This window comes from Saccopteryx leptura, chromosome 1 (assembly GCF_036850995.1).
Source record: "Saccopteryx leptura isolate mSacLep1 chromosome 1, mSacLep1_pri_phased_curated, whole genome shotgun sequence".
NCBI classification, from domain to species: Eukaryota; Metazoa; Chordata; class Mammalia; order Chiroptera; family Emballonuridae; genus Saccopteryx; species Saccopteryx leptura.
In genome coordinates this window covers 134,340,027-134,363,757 of record NC_089503.1, presented here as the reverse complement: position 1 = coordinate 134,363,757, position 23,731 = coordinate 134,340,027, and the positions used below count along the sequence as shown (strand labels likewise).

General features: G+C 38.5%; 1 protein-coding gene and 1 non-coding gene across 15 annotated transcripts in view; one reads left to right on the top strand and one right to left on the bottom strand.

Annotated features, from left to right (window-relative positions):
• PDE4D (phosphodiesterase 4D) overlaps window positions 1-23,731 on the top strand; it is a 1,514,231-nt gene that overhangs the window by 1,220,334 nt on the left and 270,166 nt on the right. The window lies entirely within an intron of this gene.
• TRNAA-UGC (transfer RNA alanine (anticodon UGC)) lies at window positions 10,318-10,393 on the bottom strand. Its single transcript has one exon. It is a non-coding gene; the product is annotated as a tRNA-Ala (tRNA).

The window sequence follows — 23,731 nt, the reverse complement described above, 5'->3', positions numbered from 1 at the left end:
ATTGATTTGGTATTGTAGTCTTCAGAAGAATGGTACTTCCCTTAGTTTGGGTATTTCAAAATAGGGTTCTCAACCTGTCTTTTCTATCATGTCAATGGTGAATGAAGTTTATAGGTCAGATTGCCCCTTCAAAATTCCTTGGTGGTGGTATACTATATAGGCTACACAATTAATAAAACAGTCTGTTACATATGCAGCAACCCATAGTCCTACCTGTAACTTCCCCACTGATCTGGGACACACCGTGGTTTTGGCCCCTTCATTAAAAACTTGCCTTTCAGCAGAGGTAAAGGAATAGCTCGCTTATTAGTCCCTCTATCAGTCATTCCAGTCATATAGTGAATTTTGTTAAATCCGAAAGAATGAGGGCATGAATAATCATGGGTATAGGAATGGTTAGTCATAGGTCCATCCAACTGTCTCTAGCGAGATTGAGAAAAGTAGATTCTGAGATGAAACAAAAGAGGAAAAATGTTAATGAGGGCTTCAAGGAGATTTTCCTTAGGGAGAGATGCCTGGGAGATCTTTGTGAGTATTCTGAGTAATAATTATTACTAAATATAGAATTTTTAAAGCCTGGACAAAGGTGATAAGGATGAGACCTGGGAGCTCCTAACTAGGTTGATGAGGAATAGAGGCACTGAGAAAGAACAGTCTTAATTTGAAAACAGCATAGATTTTCTTAGGAGCCCTTCCAGAGATTATCCAATTTCTCGAGAAATAAAGCAGAGGTTGAAGCTATATTAGAAAATGGATAGTAGAAGTAAGGTATCCTCTAGCTAAAAGCACCAACCCTGTTGAGGGATCAGGGCTTATAGGAAGGGCTGGGGACCACAGGGGCACAGAGACAGTGAGTCCCAGTGAGGTGCTATTAAGTGTAACCCAAAGATACTAAAGGGAGGCTGTGCCTGTGAATGTGTCAGTTCTGAAAATGCCTTGCTGTAGGGTCAAGTTGGCGTAAACTAAAAAGTACTTCAAAAAAGTAGAGAATAGGCCCTGGCCGTTTGGCTGAGTGGTAGAGCGTCGGCCTGGCATTCAGGAGTCCTGGGTTTGATTCCCGGCCAGGGCACACAGGAGAAGTGCCCATCTGCTTCTCCACCCCTCCCCCTCTCCTTCCTCTCTGTCTCTCTCTTCCCCTCCTGCAGCCAAGGCTCCATTGAAGCAAAGTTGGCCCGGGCGCTGAGGATGGCTTTGTGGCCTCTGCCTCAGGCGCTAGAATGGCTCTGGTTGCAACAGGGCGACACCCCAGATGGGCAGAGCATTGCCCCCTGGTGGGCATGCCGGGTGGATCCCGGTCGGGCACATATGGGAGTCTGACTGCCTCCCTGTTTCCAACTTCAGAAAAATAAAAAAAAAAAAGAGTAGAGAATAGAGAGAATCTCAGAACCTATAGATGTAGTTTCTTAGCATGACAGTGGAAATATAATGTATGTACATTTGTTATCCACAAATGTACCTACTAGGTGCATCCTGGGTGATGGGTGAGGATGTGAATTGGGGAAGCCTAAGGTAAACTGATCTTCAGAATAAAAGCAAAAAGAAATAAGGAAAAGGTTGTGGGGAAGAGCTGAAGAAGGGTGGCTAGAACAATAAGAGGGAAGATCAGAGGGATGGTCAATATGGAAGAACTCCAGCCCATTTTGAATCATCTAGTGTCCCACTGTGTTTAATCACATTGCCCCCTTCTGGGCAAAGGCTGCCGTTAATGAACTTGAATGTAGAAGCCAGCCCCCACCCCATCTCAGCCCTAAGAACTTATGCCAGAGGCTTAAGGGAGTCAACTGCAAGTCCTTCCATTTCTCTCTACTACATACACATGAGGAAGAACAAAAAATTAGAAAAGTAGAAACTTGGTGTAGAATTTATGCACACCAGCATTGCAGCTCCCAAAACTTCCTTATAGGAGTGGTCTGGATTCTTTATAACTCACCAGTTGAAGCATTCTGTTTATATCTCATACTAATCTCCCATGCTTAAATTTTAACCCATTTCTTTCTCATTATCAGTCGACGTAGGGATAGTGAATCAGTAGAGGAGCAGGTTCTCCTGTATGATATTTGAAAGCTCTTAGTAAGTGACTTCATGGTCTTTCCTTTTTTTTTCCCTAGTGCAAAATACTCATTTGAATTGTAAAGTAGATGGCATCCGTGTGACTTGTTGAAAGAAATGTTTCTTAAAACATAGTTTCAGTATGTAACCGTTTTCAGGCTTCACACGGTAGAATATTCCCATTGTATCTAATTCTCCTTCCTATTTAAAATACATCCAAGATGAGAACTTCAACCCCTTTAAATTTTTATGCATGAAATATTCACATATATGTGAAATACAGAAAATAATTTTATCATCTCTGATTTTATTCCTTTGCAGTGTGGCACAGATTTTTTTCTTTGTTTCAAGGAATGTATATGGTGGGTACTGTATTAGTTAGTATAAATTATTGCAATATGTATCAACTTTTTTTTTTCTTTGTGAGAGGAGGGGAGGCAAAGAGAGACTCCCACATGTGCCTGAATGGGATCCACCTGGCATTCCCACTAGGAGACGATGCTCTCCCCACCTGGGGCCCTTGCTCCAATGCCAAGGAGCCATTTTAGCACCTGAGGCAGAGGCCACGGAGCCAACCTCAGTGCTCTGGGGCCAACTCACTCTAATTGAGCCATGGCTGCAGGAGGGGAAGAGATGAGAGAGAGAGAGGAAGAGAGAGAAAAGCAAGAGGTGGAGGAGTGGAAAAGCAGATGAGTGCTTCTTTTTTTTTTTTTTTTTTTGTATTTTTCTGAAGTTGGAAACGGGGAGGCAGTCAGACAGACTCCCGCATGCACCCGACTGGGATCCACCTGGCACACCCACCAGGGGACGATGCTCTGCCCATCTGGGGCGTTGCTCTGTTGAAACCAGAGCCATTCTAGCACCTGAGGCAGAGGCCATGGAGCTATCCTCAGCGCCCGGGCCAACTTTGCTCCAATGGAGCCTCGGCTGCAGGAGAGGAAGAGAGAGACAGAGAGGAAGGAGAGGGGGAGGGGTGGAGAAGCAGATGGGCACTTCTCCTGTGTGCCCTGGCCGGGAATCGAACCCGGGACTCCTGCACGCCAGGCCGACGCTCTACCACTGAGCCAACCAGCCTGGGCAGATGAGTGCTTCTATATGCCCTGACCAGGAATCAAAACCAGGACATCCACATACCGGGCCAATGTTCTACCACTGAGCCAACTGGCCAGGGCCATATTCACTTTTAATCAGTGGCATTCTAGTCAACGCCATAATGTTTCCAATGATACAACAACTCTGTCAAACAATATCAATAACTGATTGGCAACTAGACTACCTGCTAGCTAGGACAGCAGCACCTGAGTGTATAGTGATGGGCTGAAGAGTAACCATAGGAATGATGATGGCTACAGTATTTTGAGCATCTATTGTTTGTTACAGATTGGATTTGGTACTTTACACAATTTAGCTCATTTTATCCTCAAAACAACTATATGAGGCAAAATTGAAGTCACACAGCTTATAAATCATGGAGCTGAAGAAAACAATGTGATCTAAATCCCACATTTATTATTTCTGGTGTTCTTGCTTTATCTGCTTTTCTCTACTATCTGAACTGCTAGGGCCACGCATGATTCTGCCTCGTGGTATATCAAAAAGTAGATTGCTACTTATATTTTTCCTTTGTATTATAGATTGTTCAGGTTTTTCCTTCTAACTTTGTGCACCTCAAGAACATGTTTACTTTTTGTTTGTGTCTGCCTTCTTCCTCAAGAACTACATAGAGGTTTTTGACCATGGGCCATACTGATGTACCAAGAAATAGCAAATGGGTTTTTTTTTGTTTGTTTTTTGTTTTTTTTGTTTTTTGCAAATGGGTTTTGACAGAGCTCCATTCCTTAGGATCTAGCTAGTTCCTGACATATTCAGTGTATTTATGCTACACTATCCCCGTCAAACTGTAAACTGCACTGTCTTTTTCCTCTTGGGCATTTGGTCAGTGAATAGAACCATAAAAATCTTTGAAATGAAAGGGACCACAGAGAATAACCTATAATCTAATTCTCTCCACCCTTGACCACATTTTAGAAGTCGAAATAGTTTTGGTAGCCTTTAAGATTTCTAGTCTAGTTAAGTAGGGTCAAGAAAAATTGTTAGAAATAATGCCAATGCCTGACCAGGCCATGGCGCAGTGGATAGAGCGTCGGACTGGGATGCGGAAGACCCAGGTTCGAGACCCTGAGGTCACCAGCTTGAGTGCGGGCTCATCTGGTTTGAGCAAAGCTCACCAGCTTGGACCCAAGGTCGCTGGCTTGAGCAAGGGGTTACTCGGTCTGCTGAAGGCCCGCAGTCAAGGCACATATGAGAAAGCAATCAATGAACAACTAAGGTGTCTCAACAAAAAACTAATGATTGATGCTTCTTATCTCTCTCTGTTTCTATCTGTCCCTATATATCCCTCTCTCTGACTCTCTCTGTCTCTGTAAAAAAAAACAACCCAAAAACACACACACAAAAAAAACACACCAATGCTTATATGATAAAAGAAATTATGTGGAGAAATTATTTTGTAAAAAATCAAAAACGTTTGAGATCAAATAGAGAGCTAAAGCTGGGTCTGTCGGGCAAGAAGCATGGAAGCAATTTTCTTACCATGTATCATTCTTAAACTTAATGTCTATGCAGCTCACTAATGCCACAATAATTGTCATTTCTTTTTGAAAATTCTCAGAAAGTTGAATTGGAGGATTAGATGAAGAAGTGTGGAGGATGAGACTTTAGCAATTTCCTGAAGGAAATTCAAGGTGTTGTTTTGACCAAAGTCCTCCCTCAGACAACTGAACTCTGATCATTAAACTTTAGGAGGTCACATAGTGAATTAAGTAGCTAAAATTCATGTCCTAAGATTCTAATTTTGCTCCTCTCTGTTCTTCCAATATAATCTTCAACAGAAATTTAAAAATAAAAAGGTGATTGATATTTCCTGAGTGTTTACTCGGTGGCAGGCCCCTGGCTGTGCACTTGACAAGAATTATCGCCTTAGGTCCTCATCAGAAAACTTGCCAGGCACCCACTATTACTGTTCCTCATTATGCAGGGAAGGGAAGAAGGCATACTGAAGTAAACTAACTTGCCTAAGGTTGAATGGCAATTAAGATCATTTTATGTATTCAGTTTCTTTTAAAAATTATAAAATGCTACATTTAGCTAGGATATATATGTTAATATGGGAATTGAGTTAATAAATCTGATTCTTAGCACCATGACTAACTCCTTGTGAGTGCCCAGGAAGTGTTAGCTTATATTATGCATTTTTTCAAGTTTATGTATTAGTGGGACTTTTTAAATAATCAAGAACTATAAATGTGAACATCAATTCAGTCTTTAATGCCTTCTTTTCCATAAAGCAGTCTTCTTGAGCACATCTCAGAACAGAGCATTTGTACAAAGCTAGATAGTCTGGATAAATCTTATTAACACTGATTCAAAGAAGACATACTTCTGTTCAGGTGAGTCAAAAAAGTAAACTACATAGAGAAAGTGGCAGAATAAAAAGCAGTCAATTCAAAGCTAAAATGCCTCTTATTTACTTAATTAAAAAGTGATCAGGCCTGACCAGGTGATGGCGCAGTGGATAGAGCTTTGGACAGGGATGCGGAGGACCCAGGTTCGAGAACCCAAGGTCACCAGCGTGAGCACGAGCTCATCTGGTTTGAGCAAAGCTCACCAGCTTGGATGGTTCCAGCAAGGGGTTACTCAGTCTGCTGAAGGCCCGCAGTCAAGGCACATATGAGAAAGCAATCAATGAACAACTAAGGTGTCGCAATGAAAAACTGATGATTGATGCTTCTCATTTCTCTCCGTTCCTGTCTGTCTGTCCCTATCTATCCCTCTTTCTGACTCTCTCTCTGTCTCTGTAAAAAAAAAAAAAAAAAAAAAAAAAAAAAAATGATCAAAATCCTCTAGACTCCTAGGCAGGGGTTTATTCTGAAAGGAAGTGCCTGAGGCTTGGGTGTTATCCCTGGGTGCACCTGTATAAAGACTTTCTCCACTGTAACCTTCTACTTGGGGCTGCCTGGTGTTCAATTTTGCTGTAATCTCACTGCCAGACCTTCCCTACCCCTCTAGCTCCCCTGCTGCTCTAGTCCTGACGTGCATTCTTGGTTATGTAATTCACAGATTGTTATCTCCAGTCTGAGTCTCATCCTCCCTACCAGACTGGGTAAGACTCCTGTTTAGTGTGCCCTGCCATGCTAGGCAAAAAAAAGAAAAAGAAAGAAAGAAGAGATCTAGTTATATTTGTTCCTTTGGCCGGGAATATTGCTTCAGGACTAGCTGAACTCTACATTTCAGCACAGTGGCTTTGAAATGTAGAGAATGCAGAATGCAGGAATTTAGCAACAACAGACAATTAGCATTCCATAGTCTCTTGTATCTACTTATTTTATTGTGAGTAGTTAACCAATTTAAAATTTTTTAAAGCATTGATTTGTTATAATTAACAACTACACAGTGGGTTAATAGGTATGTTTGAAGTTGGAGTTAAGCACATTGGGGGCAGAAAAAATTAGACCACTAAAGATTCTTTCAGCCTCTTGCTTGGAAAAATAGTCACAATTGTTTATCTGAGTCCTGTTGTAAAAATTGAGTCTAATTGTATATGAATCAGTAAGTGTTTCTATGGTAATTAAAACACACAAAAAAGCAAACCTGCTATTAGCAAATGTGCCTTTATGAAGGTGTTGTTATCATTAGGAAGTTATTTTACATACATAGGCATCAAATTATATGCTTTCCTGGAAATACACATGAGATTTCTCTGTAATTCTAAGGGATTTTTTTTGTTTGTTTTGGCAGAGAGAGAGAGAGAGTCAGAGAGAGGGACAGATAGGGACAGACAGACAGGAAGGGAGGGAGATGAGAAAGATCAATTCTTAGTTGCAGTTCCTTAGTTGTTCATTGACTGCTTTCTCATATGTGCCTTGAGTGGGGGGCTACAGCAGACTGAGTGACCCCTTGCTCGAGCCAGCGATCTTTTGGCTCAAGCTGATGAGCCTTGCTCAAAACCAGATGAGCCCACACTCAAGCTGGTGACCTCGGGGTTTCGAACCTGGGTCCTCCACATCCCAGTCTGACGCTCTATCCACTGCGCCACCGCCTGGTCAGGCTAAGGGATTTCTCATATAGATAACAAAACAATTAGACTGGGTTTATCTTTGTAGCCCTGTGCCCAACATAGTGCCTGTCCCATCATCTGCACTTCACATCTCTCTGTTGTATGGAGAACAGTGAGTTCTACATTATAAAGAGTTACAATTGCTTTTTATTTTTAATTTTCTTCTAAGAGATGGTTCTCTGCTAGGGATTTTACTGGGTAAATTGTGGAGACAGAATTTACAATCTATGACAAGGAGTTGCAACATATCTGTGAGGATTTTTCCCTGGTTCCTGCGGCTTTCACTCTTACTTGATCATCTTGGCTGGTAATTCTGCTCTCAACACTCCTCCCCATGCCTTCATGTGTCTCCCATGCTAGAATTGACAGTTCCCAGTCTTCTTCAACATCTTCTCCTTGCCTAAGTGACTCATCTTGGTATCATTGGCTTGTAATGAATGGTGTATTCAGAAATGCTAATGTGTGTGCAAATGGTGGTCACCCAGCTAACAAGGTTGACCTTCTGATTTTATCAATGAGGTGATTATTGTTATGTGCTGTGAGAGACCTGTTGGAGGTAAGTACTAAGACCACCATTTCAAGCTCACTCCAGCTTCATCGTGAGCATTTTGAAGTCCAACATAGCTGTCACATCTGATAAATTTCACAGCTGGGACACTGAATCTGAGAGTCAAGTTTGACCTAAAGCCCTAATAAATTGAGTTGACCTCTGATCTCCAAAGTCCAGGTTAGCATTCCTCTTTGTATTATGAACTTTCCCCATTATTAAGTTAGTTTTTAGCTTTACCACACTGAAGACTTAAGTATTTTGAAATGCTAAGAAATTAAAGTCTAACCCTTAATAATACAGGATATGGTTTTAGTGTTTCTCAAAAATATTTTCTAGCCACTTGACCATTTAATCTGATCCTGTGAATTAAAATATATAATCCATAAGCAAGAGTTATTTTTTTTTCTGTAGCTTCTCTATTAGTTACAAAAAGATGTATTTTTCATTGCTTCACATAACAATGTTTATTATAGCAGTTCTGACCCAGGTATCCTGCTGGCTGTTAGATAAAGTGATGAAATATATACTCCTCACTGTCATAAAATGTCCAATCAAGTGACTTTCTAAAATATTTCTGCAGGACAGAGGAGTTCTAATTTTACCTACTACTATATCCCTGGGATATTTTTTAACTTTTATGGTAAGAAAGTACATTTATATTTTTTAAGTATTTTTTTTCAGTTGCTTTCAGAAATCCTGTGGTGAACAGAATAATTTAAAAACCTCACTACTTGAATTTAGGGTGGGATAACATGAAATAAATCTGGAATATTGGATTATTTTTAGACCAAAATATTTTTCCTGGCTAGAGAGAGATTTTTATTCTAAATAGTTTATTTAGTCACTTCCTAATAAGGCTTTGTTGGCCATGTTAAATATTTAAATTTATTTTACTTAAAACAAATTTTAAAAACAATAGACTTCTTTATTTAAATGAATCTAGCCTTTAATTTTTTAAACATAGAATATATTAATTAGGAAATTTTTATGTATTTATAGGGAAGGAATATCAGAAATATACATGGAAAGAAATGAATTTTAAAGAAAAATTACTCAAAATGAATATTTGACTTGATTTAACTTCTTGCTAAAATATCTATCTTTATAGATGATCTTCAGGATACTTTTATTTTTATAGATTCTAGTTAAATTTTGAAAATGTTTGAGGGCTCTGTTCCACTAATAAGAGAAACGTTCTCTTTCCACAAATAACTGCTACTAGTATTTTGCCAGCTCTCTGAATAAACTCATTTTACTACTACCATGGTTGAGTACAGTCATATTCCTTTATTTTATTAATACTATAAAAGTGTTAATACTCTGTGCATGAATATCTGTGTGGGTAAAAATGAATGATATATCTAAAGTGATATTAACACTTAGTAATGTAAATTATAAGATTATACGGAGGGGTTGGTGTGTGTCTTTTACATTTTGGGGTTGATATTGGTTAATAAAATTACAGAGGTTTCGGGTGCACAATTCTATAGTACATTATCGGTATATTGCCCTGTGTGTTCACCACCTCAAGGCCAGGCTTTCTCCGTCACCATCCATCCCCCCACCCTCTCCTGCTCTGCCACCCCCCTTTCCCCTTCCATCTCTGTGTCTTCTTTGGAGAAATGTCTATTTAGTTCTGCCCATTTTTTAATTGGATTGTTTGTTTTCTTGCTAGTGAGTTGTATGAATTTTTAAATATATTTTGGATATTAACTCCATATCATTTTATTTTGTTTTCTTTTGTTTTTGCTGTGCGGAAGCTTTTTAGTATGATGTAGTTTTGTTTCTTTTGCTTTTTGTTGTCAAATTTAAAAAATCATTATCAAAACTTTTATCGGAGAGCTTATCACCTTTATTTTCTGCTAGGAGTTTGTGATTTCAGGTCACGCAGTCAAGTTTTCAATCCACTTTGAGGTCATTTTTTGTGTGTGGTGTAAGATAGCTTCATTCTTTTGCATTGGGCTGTTCAGTTTTCCCAACGTCATTTATTGAACAGACTGTCCTTTCCTCCTTTCCCCATTGAATATTCTTGGATCCTTTGTGGCAAATTACCTGACCCTATATGCATGGATTTATTTTAAGGTTCTCTATTCTGTTGCATTACTCTATGTGTCTGTTTTTGTGACAGTACCATGTTGTGTTAGTTACTCCTGCTTTGTAATATAATTTGGAGTCAGGGAGCGTGATGCCTCCAGCTTTGTTTTTTTCTCAAGATTGCTTTGGTTATTTGGGGGTTTTGGTGGTCCCATAGAAATTTTAGGATTGTTTGTTCTATTTCTCTGAAAAATGTCATTGAACTTTTTTTTTTTCTGAAGCTGGAAACGGGGAGAGACAGACAGACTCCCACATGTGCCCGACGGGATCCACCCGGAACGCCCACCAGGGGGCGACACTCTGCCCACCAGGGGGCGATGTTCTGCCTCTCTGGACGTCGCTCTGTTGCGACCAGAGCCACTCTAGCGCCTGGGGCAGAGGCCAAGGAGCCATCCCCAACGCTCCGGCCATCTTTGCTCCAATGGAGCCTCACTGTGGGAGGGGAAGAGAGAGACAGAGAGGAAGGAGAGGGGGAGGGGTGGAGAAGCAAATGGGCGCCTCTCCTGTGTGCCCTGGCCGGGAATCGAACCCGGGACTTCTGCATGCAAGGCCAACGCTCTACCACTGAGCCAACCGGCCAGGGCCTCATTGAACTTTTGATAAGGATTGCATTGAATCTGTAGATTGCTTTGGGAAATATGGACATTTTAGCAATATCGATTCTTTCAACCCATGAACACAATATATCTTTCCATTTATTATTGTCTTCAGTTTCTTTCATTAATGCCTTGTAGTTTTCAATATACAGGTCTTTCACCTACTTGGTTAAATTCATTGGTAGTTTTTTTATGCTTTTTGGTACAGTTGTAAATGGGGTTGTTTTCTTTATTTCTCTTTCTGATAATTTGTTCTTAGTTTATAGAAATGCAACAGATTTTTGTATTTTGCAACTGCTTGCATCTTTTTTGTTTATTAGTTCTAACAGTTCTTTGATGAAGTGTTGAGAATTGTCTATATATAATATAATATCAACAGCAAGTAGTTTTACTTATTTCTTTACAATTTGGATGTCTCTCTTGCACTTTATTTTTGGTCTTCCAATACTGTGTTCAATGAAAGTGGCCATAGTCGGCATCCTTCTCTTCTTTCTGATCTTAGAAGAAAGGCATTATGCATAACCATTAACTATAATTACATTACTCTAAGTAAGGCTGTTTTATCAAATAAGGATCTAATAGAAGCTTTTGAAAGAAATGCTGAAGACAAGATTTTATGCAGAGAAGCAGAAGAATGTGGCATTCATGTGCCATTGTAGTTTAATGTAAAGGATTTGCCCTTAAGGATTACAACTGTTATATAAGGGGAGGATGAAACACTGGAAAACTTTTTTGTCAACAAAATGTCAAATTATTAGACTACATGAACCATATAATTACATGATTCCCAATCACACATCTGAACTACTGGCATTTTTGTGCAATTATTACATCTCCAGTTCTATAATCCTAGCTCTGAACTCAGTCTGACTTTAGAACCTACCTCATTTAACATACCTTGCTTTTTCAGTATGCATGTAAGTAACTCCATAAGCAACGTTAGCTACTAGTCAGAACAACTATTAAGATTTTGCTTATAAACTTGATAAACTTTATTTGTAAGATTTTAAGTAAATTTTAAATTAATTTCTCACTTGAATCTTCCTTTTCTCCCACCTTTACACCTCTGGTCATTTCTTCTTAAGTAATTAGCTTTTGAAGGCTTATCCCCACTTCTATTTCTGTTCTGTTGGTGTTTTGACTTTGTAAACTGTTGGTAATTTCATACATAAAGCACAGAAGTTTATTCCTTTAAATTCCACACTTATGTCATTTCTTAAAAGTTAAAAATTGCCTAAACTTTCAATACACAAATAAAAGTTTTACATAATTTATTTCAACAAACTAAATGATGTATTTAAAGCACCAAACACATTTGTTTACATAATTCACACTATTTGTACATTAGTGAATACATATACACACACACAGAGATATAGACCTACACATGCAAACTTTGGCTTCCCAAAATATTTAAAGTACCAAATTCCTTGGTGCCAATATCTCTAGGCATTTTATATTCACTCAGTTGCTTCCTAAGTGTTACACAGGTGTAACCTACCTTGTAAATTTTATTTTTATTTTTTCTTCCTTGTAAATTTGAAATTCACATAAAAATGCTCTAGACTTCAAGGCAAGATTCAATTGAATACCAAATGAATAAGTTAGTGTCTTCTGAAATATTTCTGAATAAAAAAATTGCTTTAAAGTCTTCTTTGACTTTCTATTGTCTTTAGTGCCAAAATTTAGAAATTGAACCTATTTAAGGGGAAAAGGAAGAGAAAAGGACTCTCAGGAGAATCTTTTCTAATGGGTGACAATCTGTTCTAGTGAAGATAGGGTAGATTCAGGTAGTCAGATAAAAGAAAAGGTAGTGCTTGTGTATCAACTCATGTTGAAACTTGTGAATTCCAAAAATAATTAGTGGGAAAGAAAGTTAAATCCATGAAAACATCTATAAAGTTTGTTCTCAATCCTAGCATTTTCTGACTTAGGATAGAATCCTGTATACATTCATGCATATTGGTGGGCAGAATATTTTCTGAGTTGTGACTAAGAGGAGTAATAGAAAATAGGGTTGATCCTGCAGAATAAGTCTCATAATTTAAGAAAGATTTGTGGAGGGACTCTGAGTAACTCTGAATTGCTTTTACTGGTAGGGAGGTGGATAAGTGGAATGTTATGTTGCATGTAATGATATTTAACTGGTAATCTTTAAAAGAAATGAGTTCTTTTTCCTCAGTTATCCAAGATACTCTTTAACTATTTTACAGAAAGAAATAAACACTTAGGAAGTTTGAGATAGCATGTTTAAGTTCCCACACCAGAAGTAGGGCAAATGGTCATGTTCTGTATGTCTGTGTAGATATATTCTTTTTGTTCTGTGGAAAAGTCAATAGCTAGTTGTTAACCTTGATATCATTTTGAACTCAGACCTTATCTGCTTGACTGCATTCAAAGTATTTCTATTTTTTCAGGTCCTAGGGAAACATCATAGAATTGACCTATTGAAATTCAGGTGCAGTTTGAAATTGCCAGTAAGATTTACAGGAGACATGACGTGGGTCCTGAAGTCAAGTTGAGTTATAAACTAGGCTCCTCCACTTACAAGCTGAGTGATCTTGAACAAGGGGTAAACAGTCCATGGGGTTCCTCTGAAGGTTAAATATAAAAGAATACATGGAAAGTGTTTTCTTGGCACAATGCCTGATACCTAGCAAATCAAATAAATATTAGCTAGGTGATTATTATATGATATTATACATGTATGATTTTCACATAAGATTTTTCACATGTGAAATACTAATGGAAATTTTACTGAGAAAATGTCACAACAGCTCTAGGCAAAACCTAATTATTATTTAATTTAAAGATCAATACCTTTAATCTTGGCTTGACCTAAATTTATTACTCTATAAAATAAATTTATAAGAATATAGAAGAAATCAACTTTATTTCTTGCTAAAGCTAGACTGAAAACTTCCTTGACATAGCCTTCCTTAAAATATATATTATTTTCTTTTTTTTACCTATTCTTTTTATTTAGAAAATTAAATTTAACGGGCTGACATTGAGTGATAAGAGTACATAGATTTCATGTAAACATCTCTATAGCATTTAAACTCTTGATTGTGTATGTGCCCATCACCCAAAGTCAAATCATTTTCTGTTACCATATTATTTATCCCTCTTTACTCCTTTCCCCTCCACCCTCCCCCATAACGTTCTTCCCCTGGTAACCACTTCACTTTTATCTATGTCTATGAGTCTCAGTTTTATATCCCACCTATGTGTGAAACCATATAGTTCTTAGCTTTTTCTGATTTACTTATTTCTCTTCATATAATATTCTCAAGGTCCATCTATGTTGTCATAAATGGCAATAGGTCATCATTTATTGTGACTGAGTATTATTCCATTGCATATATGTACCGCATCTTCTTTATCCAGTCCTCCAACAAAGGACACTTTGGTTGTTTCCATGTTTTAGCCACTGTTAACAATGCTGCAATGAACATGGGGGTTTATGTGTCTTTATGTACCAATGTTTTCAAGTTTTTTAGGTAGATACCCAGTAGAGGGATTGCTGGGTCATATGGTGGTTCTATTCTTAATTTTTTGAGGAACCACCATACTTTCTTCCATAATGGCTATACCAGTTTATATTCCCACCAATAGTGAATGAGGAGGGTTCCTTTTTCCCCACAGCCTCTCCAACACTTGTTATTACCTGTCTTGTTGATAATAGCTAATCTAACAGGTGTGAGGTAGTATCTCATTGTAGTTTTGATTTGTATTTCTCTTATAACTAGTGAAGATGATTATTTTTTTCGTATATCTGTTGGCCATTTGTATGTCTTCTTAGGAGAAGTGTCTGTTCATGTCCTCTCCCATTTTTAATTGGGTTGTTTGCTTATTTGTTGCTGAGCTTTGTGAGTTCTTTATATATTTTGGATATTAACCCCTTATTAGAGCTGTTGTTTGCAAACATCTCCCATTTGGTTGGCTTCCTTTTTGTTTTGTTGTCAGTTTCCTTTGCTGTGAAGAAGCTTTTTAGCTTGATATAGTCCCATTGATTTATTTTTGCCTTTAATTCCTTTGCCTTTGGGGTCAAATTCATAAATTGTTCTTTATGGCCAAGGCCCATAATTTTAGTACTTATGTTTTCTTCTATGTAATTTATTTTTTTTCTTCTATGTAATTTATTGTTTCAGATAAAATATGTTACTTTAGACTCAGTTCATAAGTATATGTGAATTATTTTTATTTTAATAGTAGCCTACAGTGATACCACAAGAACATAAAGATAGATGTGCTTTTTATTTATTTTTTTTTATTTTTTTTATTTTTTATTTTTTTTCATTTTTCTGAAGCTGGAAACAGGGAGGGACAGTAAGACAGACTCCCACATGCGCCCGACCGGGATCCACCCTGCACGCCCACCATGGGGCGAAGCTCTGCCCACCAGGGGGCGATGCTCTGCCCATCCTGGGCGTCGCCATGTTGCGACCAGAGCCACTCTAGCGCCTGAGGCAGAGGCCACAGAGCCATCCCCAGCGCCCGGGCCATCTTTACTCCAATGGAGCCTTGGCTGCAGGAGGGGAAGAGAGAAACAGAGAGGAAAGCGTGGCGGAGGGGTGGAGAAGCAAATGGGTGCTTCTCCTGTGTGCCCTGGCCGGGAATCGAACCCGGGTCCTCCACACGCTAGGCCGACGCTCTACCGCTGAGCCAACCGGCCAGGGCCTAGATGTGCTTTTTATAGAAAATAGTTCAACAGCATTTTTATTTAGGATACTTTCCTCAACTCCAAAATAAGCCTAAATATATAGAGTAGTTTCTATATATTTCTATACAGACAAATATATATTCTCTTATGGCACTGGGGTTAAAACGGTGCCTCCCCCTTCATGGAGCTTATTTAGCAAAAATAATTAAATGAGTAAAATTATTTCCAGTCTGATAAATGTGGTGAAGAAGATACTGAAAGGTCAGTGTTAGTGTGTGTGTGTGTGTGTGTGTGTGTGTGTGTGTGTGTGTGTTAGTGTGTGTGTGTGTCCTGGAAATGTACTTTAATTGTGGTAGCCAGGGAAGCTGAGAACTAAAGGAACCAGTTGAACAAAAATTGAGTTTATAGCAGGTACAAAGGACTTGAATATCCAGCAGACATGAAGAACAGAAAGAGGACTACTTTTTCAGTCATTAAGAAAGAAAATATTAAAAAAAAAAAAAAAAAGAAAGAAAGAAAGAAAATAAATGAAAAAATGCTCTCCAAAGACCTTGCATTTATATGGTCCTCACATTCAGATTTCCAATGAAAAATTAGAAATCCTAAAATAATGGATTTCCCACTATCTGTCTTCAGTTTGTCTTTGGGTTGTTTTCAGTGTGTTCCTGAGAACCCAGTGGGCCAAGGTTGGAGAAAGTGAACTTGACCTCGGTATAGAAGAAGAGCTTTCTGGGGTAAAAGTGCCCTCAGGATGCCGTGCTGCTGCAAGTCTATCTTCTTTATGCAAAGCCTAAAAGCTTGCTAAAATTTGACTTGCTAGACCTGAAGGGCATTTTTAAGGCCAAAGATATCTCTGCTTTTCAATGCCTTTTCCAACTAAAGAAAAGAATGAATTTTCAGAAATCACTAAGAACTATTTAGCTTGGTGGTCGCTCTTCAAAGACAACACTAGCATCAGTGTTTTCTCACAGTAAATTTAATTTGACTTTAAGTAGTAGGTTGCCTACCTAGAAACCCATATTGAATTCTCCTTTGCTATGGGTGCCTAGATTTCAGTGTTCTAATGTCTCTATGGGTTAAATTTAGTAAAGGTTTGAGTTCAAAATGTAATCGGCTAGTAGATATATTTGTGTTATACCAACTGGCTATAGTAATCTTCCCAAAGAATATAATGTTGGCCTTCAGCTGATATAGGGTATGCCTACTGTAACAAGATGAATGGTGCAAAAGACAGAAGTCTTGATAGGCAAGACTCTTCAGGACATAAGTAGTATTCTTTTCCCTGGCCACCCTTAACTAGTTCATGAATGCATTCTGTCATCTTTGAATAGCAAGTATACTTTTGGCCTGTATTAACCAAAACTAATGACCAATCATCTCTGCAGCCATCGTTCTGTGTTCCTCTTCAAGTGGTGTATGGACCATAAAGCACAAATATTGGCAGAAGCAATAATATCAACCAAAAAATAATTAGATTAAAGTTTTAGTATAAAACATATTGCATTCTAATTATTTTGAAAAAATTAACATTCATAAAATTTTATATATCTATACATGTATATAAAATTCTGTCAATCATAATATTTTATTAATTAATATCTACCATTTCTTGATCATAGTGAATAACAGAGTTTACTCTGCCCAGTATGTTTAAGTAGAAATGATGATGCAGCTAAACAGAACCACACAAAAACAACTCCAAAATAAGCCCAAAGAGTGGAAGAAAGGAAGGTACACATCCCAACATAGCGCTGTGTTCCATGAACACTTGGTGATATCTCTTTGCACCATCAAAACTTCACACAGTTACATTTTATCAAGTTTATTGCTACCCCTGGTGCCTTGCATTTCTTTTGATGATGGTTTTGTCTTCTTGGAATTCAAAAAGTCTAACAGGGTCTTGGTAGTTGATGTTTATCTTAATTTAAACAGATTCTCTTCATCCTTTTGCTCTGAGACTCCTACTTGAGGCTGAAAGGTCACTTTAAATGTACACAGGATTTGAGAAACCATATAATGAATTCAAATAAATTCATGCCCATTAAAAGGAGGCTTCTCTTTCTTGAGTTCCAGAGCTTATGTAAAATAAACCATTTGGTTCTTGTCTGAATTTCTTTTAAAATAAGCTTATTATGCTTCATCTTTAATGCTCTCATGACGGGGAATGAGAAAATCCTAACTTTCATTTAATTTTTCTTCAGAGATATGCATTTTACTCAGTAATTAGAGTACAACAGCTTCTATAATAGTCAACAAATTTAAGGGGTATTCTTCTGTTGCATTATTTTAAGGATATATTGTATTGTCTATCTTTAATGTAGTAACTCCATTTTTAAAAATTTACCTGTATGTTTATATAGGTGCAAAAATATGTTTACAAAATGTTCTATGTTGACCTGGAACGCTGAGGTCACTGATTCGAAACCCTGGGGCTTGCCTGTTCAAGGCACATATGGGAGTTGATGCTTCCTGCTCTTTCCCCTTTCTCTCTCTCTCTTCTCTCTAAAAAGTGAATAAAGTATTTTTTAAATCTTTAAAAGAATTTTCTGTAGCAGTTTTTGTGATTAGACAACTAGAAACAGCCTAAACGCCAATCAATATGGGGTTGATAGAGCTATTTGTGTACAATGATAATGGAGTATTGTGTAACTGTGAGGAGGATTTTTCATGTGCTGGGATGGAGCTATCTCCAGACGATGTTTACTAATATTATTGTTATTATTCAAAACTATGACGCTCATAATCACAGGTATCCAAGTTCATTAGTTTTCTCTGTGTATACTTTAGAATTCATGTAAATGCAAACAATGAATAAATTCTGTTCATTCCCTCTTTTTACACAAGAAACATACTCTACACTTTCACTGTTCTGCAGCTTGTATTTTTTTCTCCTGACAATATATCTGTACATGACACTTTCTGCTCTTTATCACCTTAGAGGAAATTAAGTACCCTGTAGTTATCACCCTCCAATTCTCCCATCACCTGCTCTACTCTCAGCCCCAGGTAACTACCAATCTACTTTTTGTCTGTATGAATGTGCCTGTTCTGAATATTTTATATAAGAATCATAAAATCTCTGGTCTTTCCTACTAGCATCTTTTACTTAGTATAGTGTTTTTAGTATTCATCTATGTTTTAGTGTGTGCCAGCATTTCATTCCTTTTTATGGATAAACAGTGTTCCGTTGTATGGCTAAACCAAAGGTTGTTTATTCATTCATCAGTGGATAGACATTTGGGTTATTTCACCTTTTGGCTGTTACAGGAATGCTGCTATGAATATTTATGTAAAAGCTTTTGTATGGGCATATGTTTTCATTTCTGCTGAGCATATACTAAATAGTGGGAGTGCGGGGTCAAACGGTGCCTCTGTGTTGAACTTTTTGACTACTTTCCAGAGTGGCTGTATTCTCACTCTTTTTTCTTTAAGCTGAAAAATATTCTGTCAAATAACTGGATCATTATTAGTTTAGTCTAGGTATATTTTTATATGAAAAAAGTTAAGGAACAATGTTCCCATTTATGTAAATATACAAAAACTCTCGACATAAATGAAGATATTTTCACCTGCAAGCATTTCTCTGCATGTGCACTCAAGACAACGGTAATGGTTTCTGACTTTGGAGAGGAGGTGGCTACAGGAATGAGAGTCTGAAATGAAAGAAGGCTGAATTTGGAAGATGTTTACTATGCATACTGATTAGTTTTTCAGTAGAAAATATGACTCAACCTAAAGGAGCAGCAGTGTAGTTCCCTGGTGCTCTTCTGACAGATGACGAGCAGCCAGGGGCTGCCTGACCGGTGCTGTGTACGGTCGTCCTGCACTCACGCGAGGTGGTCAGCTCTGCACAGCCCATCCTCTTGCCATCTGTGTAGTTCGACATCATTTTTAGTTGTTAGGACAAAATTTAATATCTGTTGTCCTGTCTTTAAGAGCCAAGGTATCATTTCAAAACAGACATTGTTTAGTTATTATCCTAAAATATTGTTTCCCAAATGTTTTGTACAACTAGTCCACATAAAAAAGCAAAAAAGGATGAGGGTGAGTATCTGGGTGAACCATGGGATTAACTAACTAGAGGAAGGTGGCCGAACTAAACATGAACAGTGCAGTGCTGAGGAGCAGGGCCGGTCAGTCTGGAGACCTCCATAGTATCCCATACAGACCGTCCAAGAGTTGTGTGCTGGTGACTGAAAGAGGGACTCGTTACTTCCAGCACAACATCTACAGGGTTGCTCTCTGAAACAACTTTGTGTTCACTTTCATCTGTGCTTGAAAATTAGCTGTTTCCGTGGGAGTTTTTCTATTTATTTCAGACAAAACCTAAGTGGTTATATTTATATGTTAAACACACCAGTCGATTCTGATTTCTGCCTTTGGTTGAATTGGCTTGCCTTATTAATGATAGAAAAGTGCCCACATTCATGTGCTTGTTGGTTTGTTCATTCTTGCATTTACTTATGTATTCATTAAGCATCTATTCATTCAACACTGCAATGACACCGCTCCCCAACTAGTGAAGATTCCTTCTGGGGTGCCTTGGAAGGCATGATTTCCAGATAGCAGGAGAATAATTTATCATACTTTAAATGGCCAAAACCCTTAAAGTTTGGTTTTTCTAAAGGATATATTAACCAAAAAATATATATATTAACCAAACCTGGGTTTTTTGTTTGTTTGTTTGTTTGTTTTTTATTTTTCTGAAGTTGGAAACGGGGAGGCAGTCAGACAGACTCCCGCATGAGCCCAACTGGGATCCACCCGGCATGCCCACCAGGGGGCGATGCTCTGCCATCTGGGGCGTTGCTCTGCTGCGACCAGAGCCTTTCTAGCACCTGAGGCAGAGGCAATGGAGCCATTCTCAGCACCCGGGCCAACTTTGCTCCAATGGAGCCTTGGCTGCGGGAGGGGAAGAGAGAGACAGAGAGGAAGGAGAGGGGGGTGGAGAAGCAAATGGGCGCTTCTCCTATGTGCCCTGGCCAGGAATCGAACCGGGGACTCCTGCACACCAGGCCAACGCTCTACCACTGAGCCAACCGGCCAGGGCCCAAACCTGGTTTTGAAAATTACATCAGTTTTCTTAGTTCTTGCTTCACTTAGTTATTCCATGAAATGAAAAAACATTATGTCAGCAATCAATAGGAATTAGCTCAAAAATACATCAAGAAAGATGTAGAGAAGAGATTCTATAAAAATTAAATCTTTAGGAATAATGTGAAATAATTTGGTTTTATCAGAAATTTATAAAACAGACATTCTTAAGAGCTACAACGTCTTTTTTTTTTTGTATTTTTTTGTATTTTTCTGAAGCTGGAAACGGGGAGGCAGTCAGACAGACTCCCGCATGCGCCCCACCGGGATCCACCCAGCATGTCCACCAGGGGGCGATGCTCTGCTGCAATCAGAGCCACTCTAGCGCCTGAAGCAGAGGCCAAGGAGCCATACCCAGTACCCGGGCAAACTTTGCTCCAGTGGAGCCTTGGCTGCGGAAGGGGAAGAGAGAGACAGAGAGGAAGGAGAGGGGGAGGGGTGGAGAAGCAGGTGGACGCTTCTGTGTGCCCTGGCCGGGAATCGAACCCAGGACTCCTGCACGCCAGGCCGACGCTCTACCACTGAGCCAACCGGCCAGGGCTTACAACGTCTTTTTCAGAGGACTAAAATCATAGATGATGAAGAGAATACATTTTTCTCCCATCATTGTCTACATCCTGTTGCGGGAATGAGGAATATACTGTGTATGATGATGGAGGGGATGGAGGGATTGGATGATGGAATTAACAAAGATACTCCCAGAACAAGTCCTAACATCCAGTAAACTTGTCTATTAATCTATTCCTGAAGAACTCATTTATGAGGATGATTTATAACTAAAGAGAAGTCTTTTTATTTTATTTAAATATAGAGATATTCTTCATATAAAAAAATAAAATAAAAATAGAGATATCTTACAACATAAAATTTATTTCTTTCAAGACTTGATATATTTTCCCTTTGCCAGGGCTGTTGTTTATTTTTGGAGGAAAAGACACTGATTAATCATGGCATCTTTTTTCAGAAATAGAGAGTTTGCTGCCATGAGGCAACTAGTAATTCATTTGCCAAATGTCAAAAGAGTCAACAAAGAATTTTATGTTGTAAAACCTCACAGTTGTCTGCTTTTCTCCCGCATCAAAAAAAAAAAAAAAAAAAAAAAGAGGCAAGATTCTTTGACATTTTTATGTGTATCTTGACTAGAGAATGTGACCCTACTGTTGATCATGGTCTAATTGCAGTTGCTAAGGATCATGGCTGAGCTGGGACTGTGCTTTGCATATTGTTATACGGAAAGAACAGTACCCAGTGAAGAAAGCAGTATCAGAAAGAAAGAAAGAGTATCATCTGGGCATTTGTTTATTTTTGGATCTCATTCTATCCATTTATACTATCACTTCTTAATTTTTCATCTACATGACATGAATAATCCTATTAAGTCATCATTTAGTCACTAGAAATGTGGTTGATAAGGCATCTGTATGTGGGAAAACTGGCCAGAATGAGGCTTGAGAAGTAAAATCGTCCTACGCACCATTGTGTGCTCTACTCAGTGGAGAGAGAATGTCAGCCCAGGTTGGTGGACACCCAAGCCCATGCCCTTGACAGCTCTGCTGTACTGTCTGCCAGACAACTTGCCTTCTGGGAAACTGCCTTAATAGAACTTTTTGAATAAGGCATAGCACAATAGTGGCTTGCCCCCAAGTCAACTATGAAATATATGATATTTCAGAGTCTGATTACATTCTGTTGTTGAGGACTCCTTTATATATTATTCAAATAGGAAAACATTACTAACTTTAAATTCCATGCCATAGAATCTGCAAAATATTTACAGGTAAGGTATATTCGTCCCCACATATTTTCTTTTATTAAAATAATTTTTATTATAGAAGCAATTATTGTGCGTTCTAGGATCTTTTAAAAATATAGAAAAACTAACACAAGTATGAATGACTCATAAGTTCACCACTTTCCAAAATAACCTTTGCAAAGTCCTAGGTATTTTCTTTCCGTCTTTTTCTAAATGAATATGGGACTAATAGCAGCTATATGGAGCATATACTTTTACTTCCAGGTTTTATTTTTATTTTATTTTATTTTTCCGAAGCTGGAAACGGGGAGGCAGTCAGACAGACTCCCGCATGCGCCCGACTGGGATCCACCCGGCACGCCCAGCAGGGGGCGTCGCTCTGTTGCATCCAGAGCCATTCTAGCGTCTGAGGCAGAGGCCACAGAGCCATCTCCATCACCTGGGCCATCTTTGCTCCAATGGAGCCTTGCTGCGGGAGGGGAAGAGAGAGACAGGGAGGAAGGAGAGGGAGAGGGGTGAAGAAGCAAATGGGCGCCTCTCCTGTGTGCCCTGGCAGGGAATCGAACCCGGGACTTCGGCACGCCAGGCCGATGCTCTACCGCTGAGCCAACCGGCCAGGGCCTACTTCCAGCTTTTAAAAATTAAACATTTTGTCATGAGCATTTTCCCATATCATTTGATAATATTTGAAACATTATTTATATGTTTGCACAATATTCTGCCTTAAAAATATTTATAATTTGCCCTGGCCGGTCGGCTCAGTGGTAGAGCGTCAGCCTAGCGTGCGGAGGACCCGGGTTTGATTCCCGGCCAGGGCACACAGGAGAAGCGCACATTTGCTTCTCCACCCCTCCGCCACGCCTTCCTCTCTGTCTTTCTCTTCCCTTCTCGCAGCCAAGGCTCCATTGGAGCAAAGATGGCCCGGGCGCTGGGGATGGCTCTGTGGCCTCTGCCCTAGGCGCTGGAGTGGCTCTGGTCGCAACATGGCGACGCCCAGGATGGGCGGAGCGTCGCCCCCTGGTGGGCAGAGCATCGCCCCATGGTGGGCGTACCGGGTGGATCCCGGTTGGGCACATGCGGGAGTCTGTCTGACTCTCTCCCTGTTTCCAGCTTCGGAAAAATGCAAAACAAAAAAAAAATTTATAATTTGAATATTTGCCTATTTTTGGACATTTAGGCTTTTCTAATTTTTCCAAAAGATTAAAAATATCAACATTTTGTCTTATGTGAATTTTCTATTTGTCTATTAGCTGCTTTCGCATTGTGGTTGTAGAGTTTTTCTTAATGTTTGCAAAACTTCATTACATATTATACATGAGTCTCTTTTACCTCACACTTATTGTCATTATATTTTTCAGTTCTTAATTCTCCTTTTATCTTTACTTACGGTATTTGATATAGTCAAATTTAATGATTTTTTGTAACTTTTTTCTTTGCTATAAGAATATGAAGGATTTTTCCTATACTAAAAGCAAATAAATATTTAACAATATTTCTTTACTAATAGATTTATTTTTATACCTAATTTTTAAATTTACTTGAAATTTATTTAATATAAGTATCCAAGTGTATTTTATTCCCAAATACTATTTAGCCATATTTTTCAGGACCATTTGTTAAATATCCCCTAATTTATTTATTGCTTTATGACACATGTCAAATTTTGAATTTCATCTATCATGTCTACACTTAAGAGCTATAAAATTACATCTTACAATTAACATTGTAATAGAAACCAGTAAAAAAAAAAAAAAAAAAAAAAAAAAAAACCACTGTGCAGCCCATAGATAGAAACATACTGTATTACAACCAT